The sequence below is a fragment of the Euprymna scolopes genome, chromosome 19 (assembly GCF_053919585.1).
Source record: "Euprymna scolopes isolate OS-2025 chromosome 19, ASM5391958v1, whole genome shotgun sequence".
NCBI lineage: Eukaryota > Metazoa > Mollusca > Cephalopoda > Sepiida > Sepiolidae > Euprymna > Euprymna scolopes.
In genome coordinates this window covers 59,263,805-59,280,407 of record NC_136500.1, presented here as the reverse complement: position 1 = coordinate 59,280,407, position 16,603 = coordinate 59,263,805, and the positions used below count along the sequence as shown (strand labels likewise).

Sequence of the window (16,603 nt, the reverse complement as noted above, 5' to 3'; positions counted from 1 at the left end):
ATTTTAAAAAATATTGCTACTCAAAATTATGATTAGTGGGGCGGTTATAACAGAGAATGTTTGGTTTTGTAAGGAAGAAATGACAAATCAAAATGTTTATTAAAATGAAATTTGTAAAAATGCTGATGATTAATTCCCATGTCACCTATTAGGATATAAAACAAAACTAGTCAATAAATTTTGGGAGCCAAACTCCAATACAGCTGCCATAATAGTTGGAGATGAATTTACTCATTTGAATTTAAAACGCCAACGATGATTATAAACATGAATCGATTAGATATAAAGAAATATTTGCAATATTATTGTCATCACTTTTTTCAATTCAAGTATCTTTGGGAACTGACAAAATTTGAGACATTATTTTGTTTCGAATGTATTCTTCCAAGATAACTTAATTAGATTCTTGTCTAAAAACAATTTATAATTATAGGAAATTTATTTTTGGGTTATAAAAATAAATTCAAAACCTGGGTCTCATGTTTACTCAAGACCGAATTATAAATATTAAAAAAGTTAGTACATGCGGATTCATACTTTTGTTATAATTATAAAATTAATTGTAAGACTGAGGTTTATTTATTAACAGAATACTGATGATTCATGTCTGCAATAAAAAAAGCAAATAATACAGAATATTGAAAAATGAAAGGGTTAAAAAAAAACATCAAATTAGACGTTATGAAAAGTTAAATGCATAAAAGTTAGATTTGGAAAAATATTTTTTGGAAAAAGTTGATGGCCCTGAAAAAGACCGTTTGGTTCGTTTTTCTTTGATCAAATCGGTGTTTAACCTCCAAATCCGTAAAGGGTTCCTCCTTGTCTCTTCAGAGCATAGACGACATCCATGACGTGTTCGGTGTAGGTGACGGCATCACGGATGATATTTTCAAGGAAAACTTTCAGGACACCACGGGTTTTTTCATAGATCAAACCAGAGATACGTTTCACACCACCTCGATGGGCAAGACGACGGATAGCTGCTTTTGTGATACCCTGGATGTTATCACGAAGTACTTTACGATGATGCTTAGCGCCTCCTTTTCCTAAACCTTTTCCTCCTTTTCCTCAACCAGACATATTGCAACTTGAAATATAAGAATGTGCAAATAGGTCTCCTCACAAAATCCGGTGGACATAGCTGAAAGCACCCCACGTGATTCTTTATTACCAATGAGAATAAAGGGAAATATTTGAACATTTTGCGCGCACCTAACAAAGTAAAACTCAACTAGCACTTCAGAAAGTAGCAGCAGCAGCTGATGACAGCTGATATAATAGCTGTAACGGTCGTGCTCGTGAAATTCATTTCGAAAAAATTATTTGAAATTCCTAATGGCCCGTACTAAGCAGACCGCTCGTAAATCCACTGGAGGAAAAGCTCCTCATAAGTAGTTGGCTACCAAAGTCGCACGTAAAAGTGCTCCAGCCACTGGTGGAGTGAAGAAACCCCATCGTTACAGGCCCGGTACTGTAGCTCTTCATGAGATCAGACGTGTGGGGATCGCCTGGCCTTTTTTTGGGAACTGACTTCCTCCACAAATAATAAAAATAAAAATAAGAAATCTTATGTGCAACACAAACGGAGGTTTATTTCCGGAATAGAAATAACAAACAATAACAAGTTAAAACATAGTTCTCAATATTTCAGGGTTCCTTTTTTTGAGTTCATATGAAAGATGGAGAGTCTCTTTTTTTGTGTGTTCTTTGAATGTTCAAATATGTAACATAGACAATATTAATGTTCGTCTGTTAAAAGAGAGTATTAATGCGCGGCGCAGTGGAAATGAAATAATCGATGTTTGCATGCGTGGTAAGTCCATATGAGAAAGCGTTGAATGAGTTGGAAGAGTTTAAAGAGACGAAAGAATGCTCGAAAGGCTGAGAGACTAAAGAGATAGATTTTGTGTTTGTGCATGTTTATATTTGATTTGATCGGCTCCAAACGAGCTCTAGAAAATCAGTTTTAAAATGTGTCCTAGGAGGAATTCCATTGGACGAAAGACATCACATGGGGTGCTTTCAACTACGTACGCACCTTTGGTATATAAAGGTCACGCCGGAATTTGCGTGGGTGTCATTTTTCATTATTTTAACACGCTGAAAACAATCAATTGCACTGCGCGCCTAAATTATATTTAACGATTTTTAAATTTGAATATTAAACTGTGCCAACTGGCACAGACGTTATCAAAAATCCACTGAGCTTCTCATCAGGAAACTTCCCTTCCAATATTTGGTTCGTGAAATCGCCTAAGACTTCAAGACTGATCTCCGTTTCCAGAGTTCGGTACTGGTCGCAATTAGAGTTCCCTGCCGAACACCCTAAAAAAACACTGACTTCTCCCCACGCATGAGCCTGTAGAAAAATCGGCACATATCCAAATCTTCTTATTTTTCTTTTTAACATATACAGTGGGGCTTGCCCACTCAGAATAGTCAACTTTTTCGACTACACCATTTTCCTGCAGTCTTTGCAGTTCAATTTCAATATCTTCTTTTGAAGAAAAATTCACTTTGGTCTTAGTACACATACCTAATCTCTCAGAAAAAATCTTGGGGAATTCACTTTTTAAGACCGTAAGAAAATCCTCATTTTGGAATTTTTCTTTTCAGCTACACTCACACTGTTACAAAATGAATTTATGGGTAGCTCCCATAAATCAAACAAAACGATCCAACCAATTCCGAAAAGGCAAGAATTTATACCTGGAACAACTGACACTTTTGTAGAAAAAGTTTTTGATCCAAGGGATACAAGGTCATTTCATTGATAATTGAAATATCGCTACCTGTATCCAAAAGTAGTTTCACTATGTGACCATTTATTTTGCTATTGACAAACTTTCTTTTACTTCCTTGTCTCATTCTTCTTTTGACAACACCACATTTACTTTAGACTTAAAATTTTGTCTTTGTTTATTTTATTTAGTTCGACACTGGGAAGCTCGGTGTCCAACTAAACCATATTTGGCACAAGGTTGGTCTTTAAAAGGGCAATTTTTTCTTAAGTGTGAACCCGCACAGCTCCAACATTCAAAACTTTTTCCTTTGTTCTTGGGAAATGTTTTTTGTTTTACCATTAGGACGTGGGATGTAGTTTTTCCCTTTATCCTAGTGGTATCCCTTTTCATATTTATCAATTTTTGACATTCTTCTGTCACTTTTTGCAAGTTAATTTCTGGATCTTGCTCCATAATCAATAAAATCCTTGACCTTAAATCCTTATCCTTCAGTGCTGTCAGTCCCTGAACAAATATTTTTAACACTTAAACATGTCAACTGACAAGTCTTTTAATTTAAATAGTTCACACTGGGCGTTGACTTTACCCGCATATGTGACAATATCATCAGTTTCTTCTTTTTGCATGTTCGAGCACTTATACTTTGTATGAAAAAGGCTCTCTTTCCCCAAATATCTAATACAAAATACGAACAGTTTCCGAAAAAGAAATATCTTCTGGTTTCTTTGGTAAAATCAAATTTGTAAATTTTGTGTTTTCCTCCGTATCCAATTTCTGAAGTAGGAGTGTGATTCTTTTCTCCAACCATTTCTCACATCTTTTTGTAAAAATCGTCATGAACCTACGATAATAGGCAGGGAACATATCAACTCGTTCTGGGTCGTATTAGAACTCCACTAGAGAGTTGGCTATACCTTTTACTGAAAAAATCTAGATGCGCCATCTTCAGATTTTTGTGACAACAGTTTCACATAATCGACGATTCTCTGTAGTTTGCTGAATGACGAGTGATTCAAAACGTTCTTGCTGAATCAACATCTTCTGTTTTTGAAATTTAATTTGAGTTTTTTGCTGAGTGATCAAGCTCTCAGTTAACATTTTTGTCAACTCTGTTATTTGTTTGGAAGGCATTTTTTTTTTAAATGCACAAATACAAAGTCAACATATACACAATTTTGTTCCAAAAATAAGATCTCGTCAGGAAAAAAATAATTGTCAGCACTTGAGAAATTTTCGAAGAGGAAAAAAAAAATTCACCATACAAAATATCAATAATTTACAAATTTTCAGAGATCCTTTTCATCTTTTTCAAATGCATGTAAACTTCTTTTAAGAATTTCTTTATGACAGAAAAACAATTTCCACAGTACAATTCGTTTTATCGTATTAACCAAAAACAAAAACCTCCGAATCGCTTTTCAAAACGAGACAATATGACGTCAACTTTTCAGAAAGTTCAAAGAAAAACGGCAATAAGAATATAAAAATTCTTTGTACTTGTGTGAATACTTGTCTTTCGCTTTCTTTGAAGTATTTCCTTAATCGGATATAAACTCTTTGAGAATTTTTTTTTCTTCAAATTTCACGCTGACCACGTGCTCATTGTTTTTTTTACTGAGTTCGTATCTCATCTTCGTCACCAATTTGATATGTCCTAAGGTAGCCTATTATACGGACAATCAAAGATAAAGTATTCTGTGAAAGGAATAAATAAATACACATCGTGGTTTAAATACTGAAAGAGAAGTTTATTTACGTATTTACATAGAGACAAATAAAGCGTGTTAACGTTCAGGGGGAAGTCTCTGTTCATCTGGTGACTCGGTTCCTTATGTAGAATGTTCTGGGTTGGTTACCTATCTCCACATAACAATATGTGTGTGTACTATATATTGTATTGTATTCTGTTACTAATTTTTAATATGTACTGTATAAAATTTTACTTAGACCTCACTATACGGCAATTTCACCTACCCCTGGAGAAATTAATGCCGTATCCTGGGGTTCTACTGTATATCTTATTAATATTTTTAACGAAAATTTTTTTTTATATATATTAAAATTTTTTAATTTTCAAATCAAGTTAATATTGCGCAAATTTACATTTATACATGAAAGTCGCTTAATATTTGAAGTTTTCTTATCCATCTTTCGGTAACGATTAAGGTTATAATGCTTAATATTTTGATTTCGATTCTAGCTGATGGCACTGAAGTCATTTTTTTTAACTTTTGAAATCATTACTATATATTGGGTACAATATAATAATCAATAGAGAATAGGCTCTATAATAATAATAATTATGAAATCTGCATGAATTAAAATATATTTAAGCATATTTTACAACCAGGCTATGCCAGGGGGACACTACTATAATAATAATAATAATAATAATAATAAAGGATTGGCTCTATAAAAATAAATATGAAATCTGCATACATTAAAATATTATATGTAAGCATATTTTACTTATTTAAAAGCATGCAAAAAAATATTTTTTTAGTTTTTACCATCCTTAAAAATGTCTACTTTCCTTTTTATCAAAAAGCATGAAAAATATGCCCATTTTTCTCTCCTCACATTTTCTCCTTGAATTAGAGAAAGCAAAGTATTAATAGCATGAAGCATCACTTTATACATGTGATATCCTCATGGTCTAAGAATCTCTTTTCACACCTAGATGTAAGAGACTAACCAAAAATTGTTTAGAGTGATTATCTGTTGGACTTCAAAATAAAGCATTGTTCTCTTTGAATGAAGTAATTTCCTAAAATTCCTCTTCCCATTTTGGAGCACTCATTCTCATCAGTCTCATTCTGTAATCACTAAGTGAGAGTTGTCACAAGGTTGTATATTCTTCCATCTATACTCTCCACCATCGTCTAAGCCTAGACCTGAAACCAACCATTAAGAAAAAGGTCAAAGATTTGTGTTAGTATTCATGAAAGAAATCCGACTTTCAACCTTAAAATCCATTTCACCCCGAAAGCCCCATAAGTTAATGCATATTTAGATGAACATATTGTTTTTTTTTTGCACAATATTATACATATATAAGTAGTCAATTGACTTATGCAAGTTCTAAGCCTATGATATGTTGAAATTAGTATGTTTAGGAATTTAAACTATATTTTTTATTTTATTTTATGTAAAATCTTCAAAACATGTATATATATATATATATATATATATATATATATATATATAAAATGAAATAAGTATTACAGTTAAGTTTACCAAAATAATCCAAGATGGCAAAACTAAAGTATATTATAAACATTGAAGAGTTAATATTTATAAAGTAATCTCAACCAGATGTAAAAGCTCTTATATATATATATATATATATATATATATATATATATATATCCCCCACCCCACCCCCAAAAAAGCAGGCTCCTTCAGTCTTGGACAGACTATCGATACCCATGAATGGTTGCTTGCACATGAAATTTTTGTGGCAGGAGGTGCGCAATCTCCAACCACACCTCCCCTGAGATGACATTGTTAAATACCAGTGGCAAGTGAAGTACAGGACGACTGGAAACAAATGCAGAGATAAGCAGAGAGCACATACAGCGCCTAGAATTCTTAAATGGTCACCCATCTGATACTAACCAGGCTCAACGTTGCTTAACTTCGGTGATCTGACGAGAACCGGTGTGTCAACGCGATTATGCCGTATATATATATATCAGATTGTGTTTTTCAAACTCTGAATTTTTCCAATGACCATCTCTACCACATAATTAAACATTTCACCTTCTTGTTTCAAGTTCTTGATCAACTGATGCTCATCATCTTTGTTGGTTTAACATCGCATTAGACGACTTCAATAAATTAATTTTCAAAGTAACCTTTGGCCAGGTCTTTATTTATCCCATTTTCACCTCAGGTCTATATTTAGCACTTTCTACCATGTTTTCTTTGGGCTTCCCCTGTAAACTAAATCTACTATCTTAACTGGTCTCCATCTATTAACCCAAGAACGCTTACTAATTCTTTTAATATGGCATCGAAGTCTACTCTTTTACACATATCCTGCTATGCTGTCCAATTTTAATCCTTCTCTGAGGTCATTAGAACTAAGATTTACATACATCATATCATTTTGATATCAGTTCTCTCCATGCAACATGTCCTCAACACTCACTGTTCAGTTTTTACTTCTATACATCATGGTAGACTTTTTCCTTGTTCAACAGTGATAACATTCTCTTGGTTATGATGGAAGTTACCTGAACTTACTTCATCCATGCCTAATTTTTGCCATCAAATAGCACCTGCTCCACTGTATTATGAAGACAACAAAACTTCTTGACAATCTCAATAGCTTTGTTATCCAGATATACTTTCTCCACACTAAGTTTCATCTCCATTGTCTTACATTTCTTGCACACAAATTGTTTATCCTCTTTCAACCTACCAGTAATTCCACTGCACTTCTTATATACCCAATTGCACCCAACTCTATATTTTCACAAACAGCGAAGGATAATTTTTCTCTTTCTGGAAGTTTTTCAACATTACAATCACTGATCATTACTTTGGTCTTGGTAATATTCACTCCCAGAACTTTACTTTCTGTAGCATTCCTGAAGGTCATCCATTGTCCTGCAGAAAAATACTAAATCATCAGTATGCAGCATTTCTTCCAGATAACCCACATGCAACACCCTGGAAATGCCTCTAAGACAAATAAAAAGCTATATATATATATATACAGAACGATTATGTATTTCTACTTAAACATTAAAACTATCACTAAATGTGCTGTTAATTCTAATAGGACTTTGAGCATTTGTGGACATTGCTTAAACAATCTTCAACAACTATGTGTTCGCCATTATTTTACATAAAGCTCACTAGAGAACCTCGCTTGCCACTATGTCAAAATCTTTCTCCAGATCCATAAAAACAAAACAAGAATTCTTGTTACTAAGGTACTTTACTTTCATTTAGCAGTAGTAGTATTTTGCCCATAAAGCCAAACTGCAGTTCATCTATACTTGTCTGACTTATTTACTGCTCAATTATTGTATCAACTATTAAAGTTAACGAATCTATTCTGATTCATCAACTTTAAACCTTTGTAATTACTTCTATTTAGTACCCTCCCTTTTTACTCTTGTCACAATTCACAATTGTACTTAGTTCCCAAGCTTTTGAAATTATCTGATTTATCCAAATTCTCCAAAAAGTAACTTTTGAATCGTTTTTTATTCACAGATGTTGTTCATTTTAAACCCAAACATAATTTTTCATACCAACATCATTGTGATATCCTTATCAAGTATTAGAAAGTAAAGGATAAGAAAAAGAAATATAATAAAAGAAAGAGGAAATGGATCTATCAGCAGAACAATGGATGGGAAGTTGTCCATCAATGCGCACAAAAGAAAGTTGAGGTAGAGTCGCGAATCATGGCTGTGAATAGGAACAAAAGACTGAAGATATTCACAACAATTATGAGAGAAGGACAGTGCCCAGTTTGGGACAGTTGGCAGTTCGGAAGTACCTGAAAGAGGTTGGAGAGTTACAGTTAAAAGCAAGCTTTGTTTCTGTGCAGATGGGGAAATGAATTGATCAACTAATTGACGAACATAGCCTCAACAGTAAACTAAGATGCGGATCTTAACATCTAGAGTGTCGATGGTGTCACACACACACACACACACACACACTCAAAGTGCAACTAATATTTATAGAAAGTGTCAGAGTCTATGTTTTCTTTGGAGTCTTATTCTTTTTTATATATTTGTTAATCTATGTTTACCCCTTTGAAAGCTGCCAATGAGATAGCCGACACAGCCAGAAGAGAAGGCAAAGGAGAAGATCATGCAACAACATTGGGGTTGGCAATGTTGTTGAGTGGGAGACCACGTGATATTACAATTATAACATTTTGAATTTGTGGTTTCAAAAACCCTTATCCCCCACACACCAGAACATTATCCATTTTCTCTGCCATTATTTTGTTTAGTCTCCCCTGTTCTCATGCTTGTTTTATTGATATTCATATTAATAAATTATACCTTTTTATACAATCTTCTGTGTCACTGTTGTTTTTCAGCATATTGTACTTGTTGATAATTTCTCTGATACCTAAAACAAAGTTTGAGAATGAATAACAATTTAAAATTTTTTTAATTACTTTTATTTGACTCTGGAAACTTATTTTTTTGTGTCTGGCAATGTGTATCCTTGTGTTGTTGTGTAGCAGGGGTTCTATATTTAAGAAGATGACAGGGACATGTATAACGGGGTTAATGATGGTGATGACAATTCTGATGGAAGACATTTATACAGTTCTGAGGATGCTTCTTGGGGACTTTGTATTAACAGTTCTTATAACACAGATAGAATGACAATGACATTTTTATATCAGACAGGGGATTGTTCTTCTTAACATATACTGAGGAGAGGGTGATATGTGCACAGTTCTTAACACAGAGGAGGGGAGGCATTTATAGACATTACTTGTGATGGAGGAGATGGGTCACATAACTTGGAAGTTTTTACAATGTTCATTATAAGATGATAAACACATTTACTTTTCGTTCGTGATGAAGGATGACACAAGACAAGAGTTACAACATAATGATGACTTCTTTAATCATTTGATCGATCGGTTGATGACGTCAGGAATTCAAATTTGGATCTACATAGTCTAAATGTTCTCTCCTCGCTTCAAAGAGGTCAACTGACCAAATGACTAGCTCTCTTGCTGACTGACTTGCTGACTCTAAAATTCGAACCCACAATATGGAGAAATGTCCTTTGTCTGTGACGTCAGAAGGGTGTTTTTCAAACATGACCAATTTCACATGACTCTACATATGCTTGTCCAAACACACTTTTGACAAACAAAAGAATCCTCAATTCTAATCTAACCTATTTTAAACAATATAATTTAATCTGCATTGTTCATTCTTTTACTGACATATTTAATATTCAGATTTCTAAAAGAATTAACAATAGACTTAATTTCTAACATTCCATTTCTTAACTCTACCTACAGGGTTCGATTCTAGGCTTATCCTAATCTCATTTTTACTCATCTAATATTCTTCTTATTTACATGTAAAAGTATGACATGTTATTACTTGTTTGTAACAGATAAGTTTGTGAAAGCATCAACAATATTATAAATAAAACAAGAAAAAATGTCATTAAGAGGATTTCAGTATTGAAAGGACCACAGTGACTTTAAAAGTAAAAATTTGCCAGGGAATGTTTTTATCTCAGATCTATATAAATAAATAGAAGATGTATGCATGTGTGGCTGTCGGTGTGTAAATATTTAACTGGTAAACTCTTAAACTATTGGTCACATAACACTGAAATAGTAATTATATACCAAGGATAGTTTATAATGAGTAAAATCTTTGTTTGGATCATTGAATAACATGTACAGAAATATGTTGGCAAGTTGAAATGCAAAATGTTCATTTCAATTTTCTATTACTTTTGAGCATGTGCAAATTCATTCACAACTTGAAGTAGTTTAATATTAAATCTTTCTTATCTATCTGTCGATAGCTCAATCGGTAGGGAGCAGGACTGGAGCACTAAATGTTTTGGTATCGATTCTAGCACCCAAGTCATTTCTTTTTTTAAACTTTTGGAATCAGTACTATATATATATATATATATATATATATATATATATATATATATATATAATATTCAATAGAGAATTTGTACTGTAATAATTAATATGAAACTGCATTAATTAAAATATATTTAAGTGTATTTTATGACTAGGCAGCATAAATTTAATTTGACTGATTTCCTTCAAAATTTGCAAAATACATAATGCTGAAGTGAAGAAAATAGCTACGATTTGTTTATATATGTTAAAAAAAATGTTAAACTTTTGTTCGCTCCCCCTCCTCCCAAAAGACTGAAACTACTGTAAAAGTGGACAGATTTCTAAATGGGTAGGGTGTCGACAGCAAGATGTTTGTTCATATTATATCCTGCATTTCTGCATGTTGCTAGAATTGCAAAAAAATAAAAACAGAGAGAAGTCCAAAGTAAATAGTCCAAGGAAAGAAGCTAGAGTATAGGGACCTCGCCTGTGAAAGGCTCAGATATTACTACTTGTCAACATGTATATGTTGAGAGGATACAAAGGCAATAAGCTCATCAGAGTACATTACATGGAAGTACCTGTAAAACAAATACAGGAACACAATATTAGTTAGATAACAGGAACTGGAGCTTGGTAGACAATGCGGGATATATCAGGTTATAAATTTTTTTTTTTTTTGCACTCTGTCAAGAGAGGGTGGAGGCTAATGCTTGGTGCATTAGTCCAGATATGGCAACAATACTCCATACATGAGTAAATGATTATTTTACAAAGATATAAAATAGGTGCGAAAGGAAGTCTACCTCATGTTATTTTTAATAAAAAAAAATGATAATCAAGTGTTTATAGCATATATTGTAAGGTTGATAAAAGATCTCAGCCTTACAAACCAAACAAAAAAAAAAAAAATGAGTTAATACAACCCAAAGAAAATAAAAGTTGGAAGATCTAAGTATGATGCCAAAGTTTTATTCTTAGTAAAAAATACAATATAAATAATTGTTTTATTGGCAGTTAATTTCAATGCTCTATATATATTATATTGTTTAGTGATGGGTGCTTTATGTCCATAAGCTTCAAGTGGGGGAAATGCTTTTTACCCCTGGCTTCCAGCATTTGCCATACTGCTTTTACCCCTCCTCCTCTATTTACTCTCACAAAGGTGATTATCGGGGGGGGGGGATTCAAAGTGCCTCGGATTTAAGATTTTTTCCCCTTTACTTCCTCAAACCCCTCCAGGCTCTTTAGATATCTTTTCTGACGCCCATTGAGATCCCCTATTACTTGCTTCGCAGAATCTTTCCATGGGCCAGAATGGAAACTTCCTAGTTTTTTCCTATCTAGGGGTTACGGAGGAGGATTTTTCTTCTGTTATTTTTTCTTCTACTTTATTTGCAGGAGCCTCTTCCAGCTCATCCATTGAAATGGTGGGAGAGTTAAATAGGGGAGAGGTAAGCTGTCCTTCATTTTGCGCTGGGATTTGCTGCTGGGATGGTGGAGGAGGATCTGCATTTTCGACTTTGTTTTTTCCTTTCTTGTCCTTGGGCTTGTCACAGCTATTTTGTTCTTCCCTTCAGACTCTAAAGATACTGTCTGATGTTTTCTTTCATTTGCCATAGCCATTTTCTAGATGTAATCTGGGGTGACTCTTCTCGTCTCCTTCCCATTTTTTAGACAACCTTATGCCAGGTTCTGGCTTCTTTCTCTGCCTTATTTTCCTTTTCTTTCACTTCTTCCTTTATTGCCAGTATTTGTTTGGTCGTCTTCTCCAGGACTTTTTGGGGACATGTTTTCACCATGTATCCAGGTTTCTGGCAATGCCAGCAATATGGTTTTCAGACATCCACTATCATTGAAACTTCTGAATGGTTGAAAGTCTGGTGTGAAATTTCTTTATGGAATATACTTCCAAAATAAACTATTAAATTTTTTTTTTGAATAATAGAAATATTATTTTTTATTTTTTAAAAAAGTGTTTACAAAATGCATGCGCACGCTCATGCAGCCATTTTTTCTACCGTGTGGCGCCGCTTCGGTAGGTGTGTCAGAATTTTGGGGGGGAATTTTCTGAAACTATCATTGAAACCAGACTTCACAATTTATTAAAGCCCTTTTTGTCTAACCTATCTAGCAACCTGTTGTCCTCAATTATTATGTTCCTGACTGGCTTAACTTCCTCTACTTCTCCATGTTAGGACATTATTGCCCCAATATGTTTTTCACTAATAAAGCAGGGACTGTGATATTTGTTTGTCTTTTAGATAGGTAACGCTGGCTTCATGCGGATGTTCTCCCACATGAAATCACCCTTCACCAGTTTTTCGGCTTCTTCCTTATTTGGCAGAGGAGATCCCACATTACAAAACTGGGCCTTACTATGTACAGTGCCAGTATTTTAAAGTCGCCTATCACTTCCAGCATTTGTCCTTCGGGACATCTATGTCCTTTGCTTTTTCCATCTGAAGTACTAAGATACACCAATCTTTCTTGGATCCTCTCCATTGCTCCTAGGATGATCCTGGGGTGCAACCAGTCATGGCAACTCCCCCAATGGACATGGACGACGGACATGGGGTGCCAGCGGGTGTAACAACTTCACATCCCAATAGACACAGACTCTGGAACTATGCCTCAAGGCATGCCAACTTCGGATTTCCTAGGCTCTTTACCACCTCTGGACGTAGCATTGAGGGCGTCCCCTCTAGTGGGCGAATAAGCGGCCTGATTCATCTTGTCAGCCTAGTGCTCTCCAGCAACCTGCTGATTTGGAGACAAGGAGACCATCGCCTAAAAAGGTACATGAATCATTCCAAAACCTGCCAGTTGCTTAAATCCTGTAAGAACACTAGACTATCTGAAAAACAATAGAAAACTAACAAATAATATTACTATTCGGCTAACAATAACAAAAAAAAAAAACCCAAAAAGCAAGTCTCTGATGATCTAAACACCCAAAGTATGGGGTCGATCCTTGAAGAAAAAACCTTTACACTTAATCAATCAAGTTAATTTCGTCACAAAGTGTAGCATCAGAACAGATACTACTTTTTTCTCCTAGCCAAATGGCCAAGGAACAGCGTGTGATTGTTTACAAATTACAAAGGACTTTTTGTGAAGTGCCGAAGTAGTAGCAGTGTCAGATGTAGCCATTAAAAATGAGTGATAAAAATTTGAATAATTAGACTCACTGTCTTTCGAAGCTTATAACTATTTGAAAAATGTAATTTAAACCCTAATTTTTTTTCAATAAAAGGAGCAAAGGCCAAATTTTAAAATAATAAAAGGTTTAATAGAAAAATATGCAATATTTTTTTTAATCGGTTTTATTCAAAAAAAGATTTGAAGAAAATCAACGAATTTTAACTTACTTTGAATATAAATATATATATAAATTCCAAAAAATTACTTACCTATAAAAAATAATAATCAATGAGTGCTTCCATTCTTCATTATTAAGAATTTATCCATATTCATATTTTATATTCCATGTACTTTTTAAATAAAATTTTTTTTAAGCAAGTTTTCAAAAATACCGCGATTTTAACATGTCATATGAGAGGTTCATAAACGGAGTTGTCTCTCGTTCTTCCAGTTGAGAAATAGGGAGGCAGAAAAGCGCCATAATTAATTATTTCAAAAACGTAAAAACAACACATTAAACCAAATATATTTCCTGGTAGTAACTATATAAAGAAACAAACATTTGAAGTGCTGATATGTGTCTTATCTTCCCTTTGAATTTCTGATATGTGTTTGCTGTTAACAATCAAATTAGTCAATTATGAGTCACTGTATTTGAAAAAAGATCACATTTTACTCATCAATGTTTACTTTAAAAAAAAAACTGTCGACAAATTTTCTATTTTTTTATTCTCTTAAAGAATTACATGAGTTTTTGATTTAAAATATTTTATTTCTTCTTTATGCAATAATTTTTTTTTTTCAAAAATCTAAAAAAAAAAAAAAACAACAACATTGAATGAAATAAAAAAAATTGATGTAGGTGTCCCATTTTTACAGGACGATATTTTCAAAATGTAAGGTTTCACTTAAAAAAAAAAAATCAATGTGGTTTTTGTAAAAAAAGGTTTTAAACTTTTGACTTTACAGGTAAATTTGCACATAACTATCCTTTTGTTTTTGTTTTAAATTAGATTATTTTATTTATTGATCTTTTATCTTCAATTTATGATATATAAAACTTGGGTGAGAAAATTAATTATTTTCTTTTTAATAGACATTTCAAAGTGGGAGGGGGATTTTAAAAAAAATATGTTTGTCTAGAATATTATATTTGGTTTATTGGAAAGAGCATAAAATTTCACTTAAACCTGAAATATCTTTAAAATTGAACCAATAGAAAAATTTTGATAGATTTTTAAATTGAAAAAAATTTAACTCATAAAATTCAATTCATTTCATTACGTAGAAAAAATGGCTGCATAAATAAAAAATAATATTTCTATTATTTAAAAAAAAACTTAGTTTATTTTGGAAGTATATTCCATAAAGAAATTCAACAACCCACTTTCAAAAAAGAAATTACTAGTTTTGTATATTTTATTAGCAGTTTTGTGTTAAGGGTGTCAAAAATTCCCCCCAAAAATTCTGACACACCTACCGAAGCGGCGCCACACGGTAGAAAAAATGGCTGCATGAGCGTGCGCATGCATTTTGTAAACACTTTTTTAAAAAATAAAAAATAATATTTCTATTATTCAAAAAAAAAATTTAATAGTTTATTTTGGAAGTATATTCCATAAAGAAATTCAACAACCCACTTTCAAAAAAGAAATTACGAGTTTTGTATATTTTATTAGCAGTTTTGTGTTAAGGGTGTCAAAAATTCCCCCCAAAAATTCTGATACACCTACCGAAGCGGCGCCACACGGTAAAAACCATGAAAAGTCCCTGAAGAGAGCTGCTCGCCATTCATCGGGCATCGCGTGGTGTTAGTGCCGCCAAACAAAATGACGGACACCTCCCTTAAAATAATTTTTAGAAAAATAAATAAAAATAAATAGTCAGACTTGGCATAAAAAAGGAAAGTGTAAAATTATTTGCCATTTTTTTTATGTGCTACACTCATATTGTTTTTAGTGTCCATTGGTCGGGTAGAGTGAAATGAAGGTATACTTCTTGACTGTGTTGTAGTAATGCACTAAACCAATTACCTCCCTTTGTATAGGCCCAGATGTAATCATACCAGTCTAGCTCTCATGCTTAATAAACGCTGATTTACTCGCTCCTCTGTTCGGCTCTGTTTCCTATAAATAACACTCCAATAAGTAACACTTCATGGTGGTTAGCGGTGAGATTAAATAGCCTTAAATAAATATGTACAGAAAGAACAGCACTACGACGGCAACAAAGAAAAAAAAATAACAGACGAAAAAAAAAACTTTGCGCCCGCACAGTCGGCCAGTGACCACATGGGGATACGAACGACGCCATATTGGAAAAAAAAGCATGATACATATTATTTACACCTCATAGAGCCCGCTTTTGTAAAAATAAAACAAAAAAAAACAGAAATAATAATAATATTATTATTATTTGCCATCGAAAACATCAACACACAATAAATTATGGCACACCTCCTACCAACTATGAACTGGTCAGACCCAACCTCAGCGAAGCTATGTCCCTGTTCAAACAGAAAATTAACCTCTATATAGAAGATGAAGAAATTACTGAACGCACAAAGCAAGCTACAAAAATATGCCACGGTATAGGCGACCAAAGCCCAAGACGCCTAAACGCCAGTGGACTCACTGATGAGGAAAAGAAGTCACCGGAACACCTGTGGAATTTCTTTGAAAGTCAACTCCGGGTGAATGTGAACTTTCGAATCCACAGACTCTACCTAATGTAATACCGTCAGAAACAAAATGAGATGCTGGACGACTTCGTTACACGAGCCAGAACCTTAGTACATAAATGTGATTTTACAGACGAGGAGCTGAGCGAGAGATTAACGGAGGGTCGGAAGTACGAAGCCCTTACCGCTGGGAATGAGCAACTAAACCAGCTCGGAATGCCGAAAACTGAAAGAATCGACAACGTTAACCGAGGCAGGAAGTGTGGGAACTGCAATACCAACCACAAACGCAGGCAATGCCCAGCATATAATTATGAGTGTTCTGCATGTGGAAGCAAGGGACACTGGGCGAGATGCTGCAGGAATGGAAAAACCAAAGATCACAGAAGAAAAGGCAAATACCGCAGCAATTCTTGCAGACACCGAAACCAAACCCCAAGG

At 33.8% G+C, this 16,603-nt stretch overlaps 2 pseudogenes; both read right to left on the bottom strand.

The window, feature by feature from the left end:
• Positions 1-662: 662 nt before the first annotated feature.
• On the bottom strand, positions 663-1,080 carry LOC145303641 (histone H4-like; annotated as a pseudogene).
• A 5,234-nt stretch (positions 1,081-6,314) lies between these two features.
• Positions 6,315-6,431, bottom strand: LOC145240628 (5S ribosomal RNA; annotated as a pseudogene).
• Positions 6,432-16,603: the final 10,172 nt, after the last annotated feature.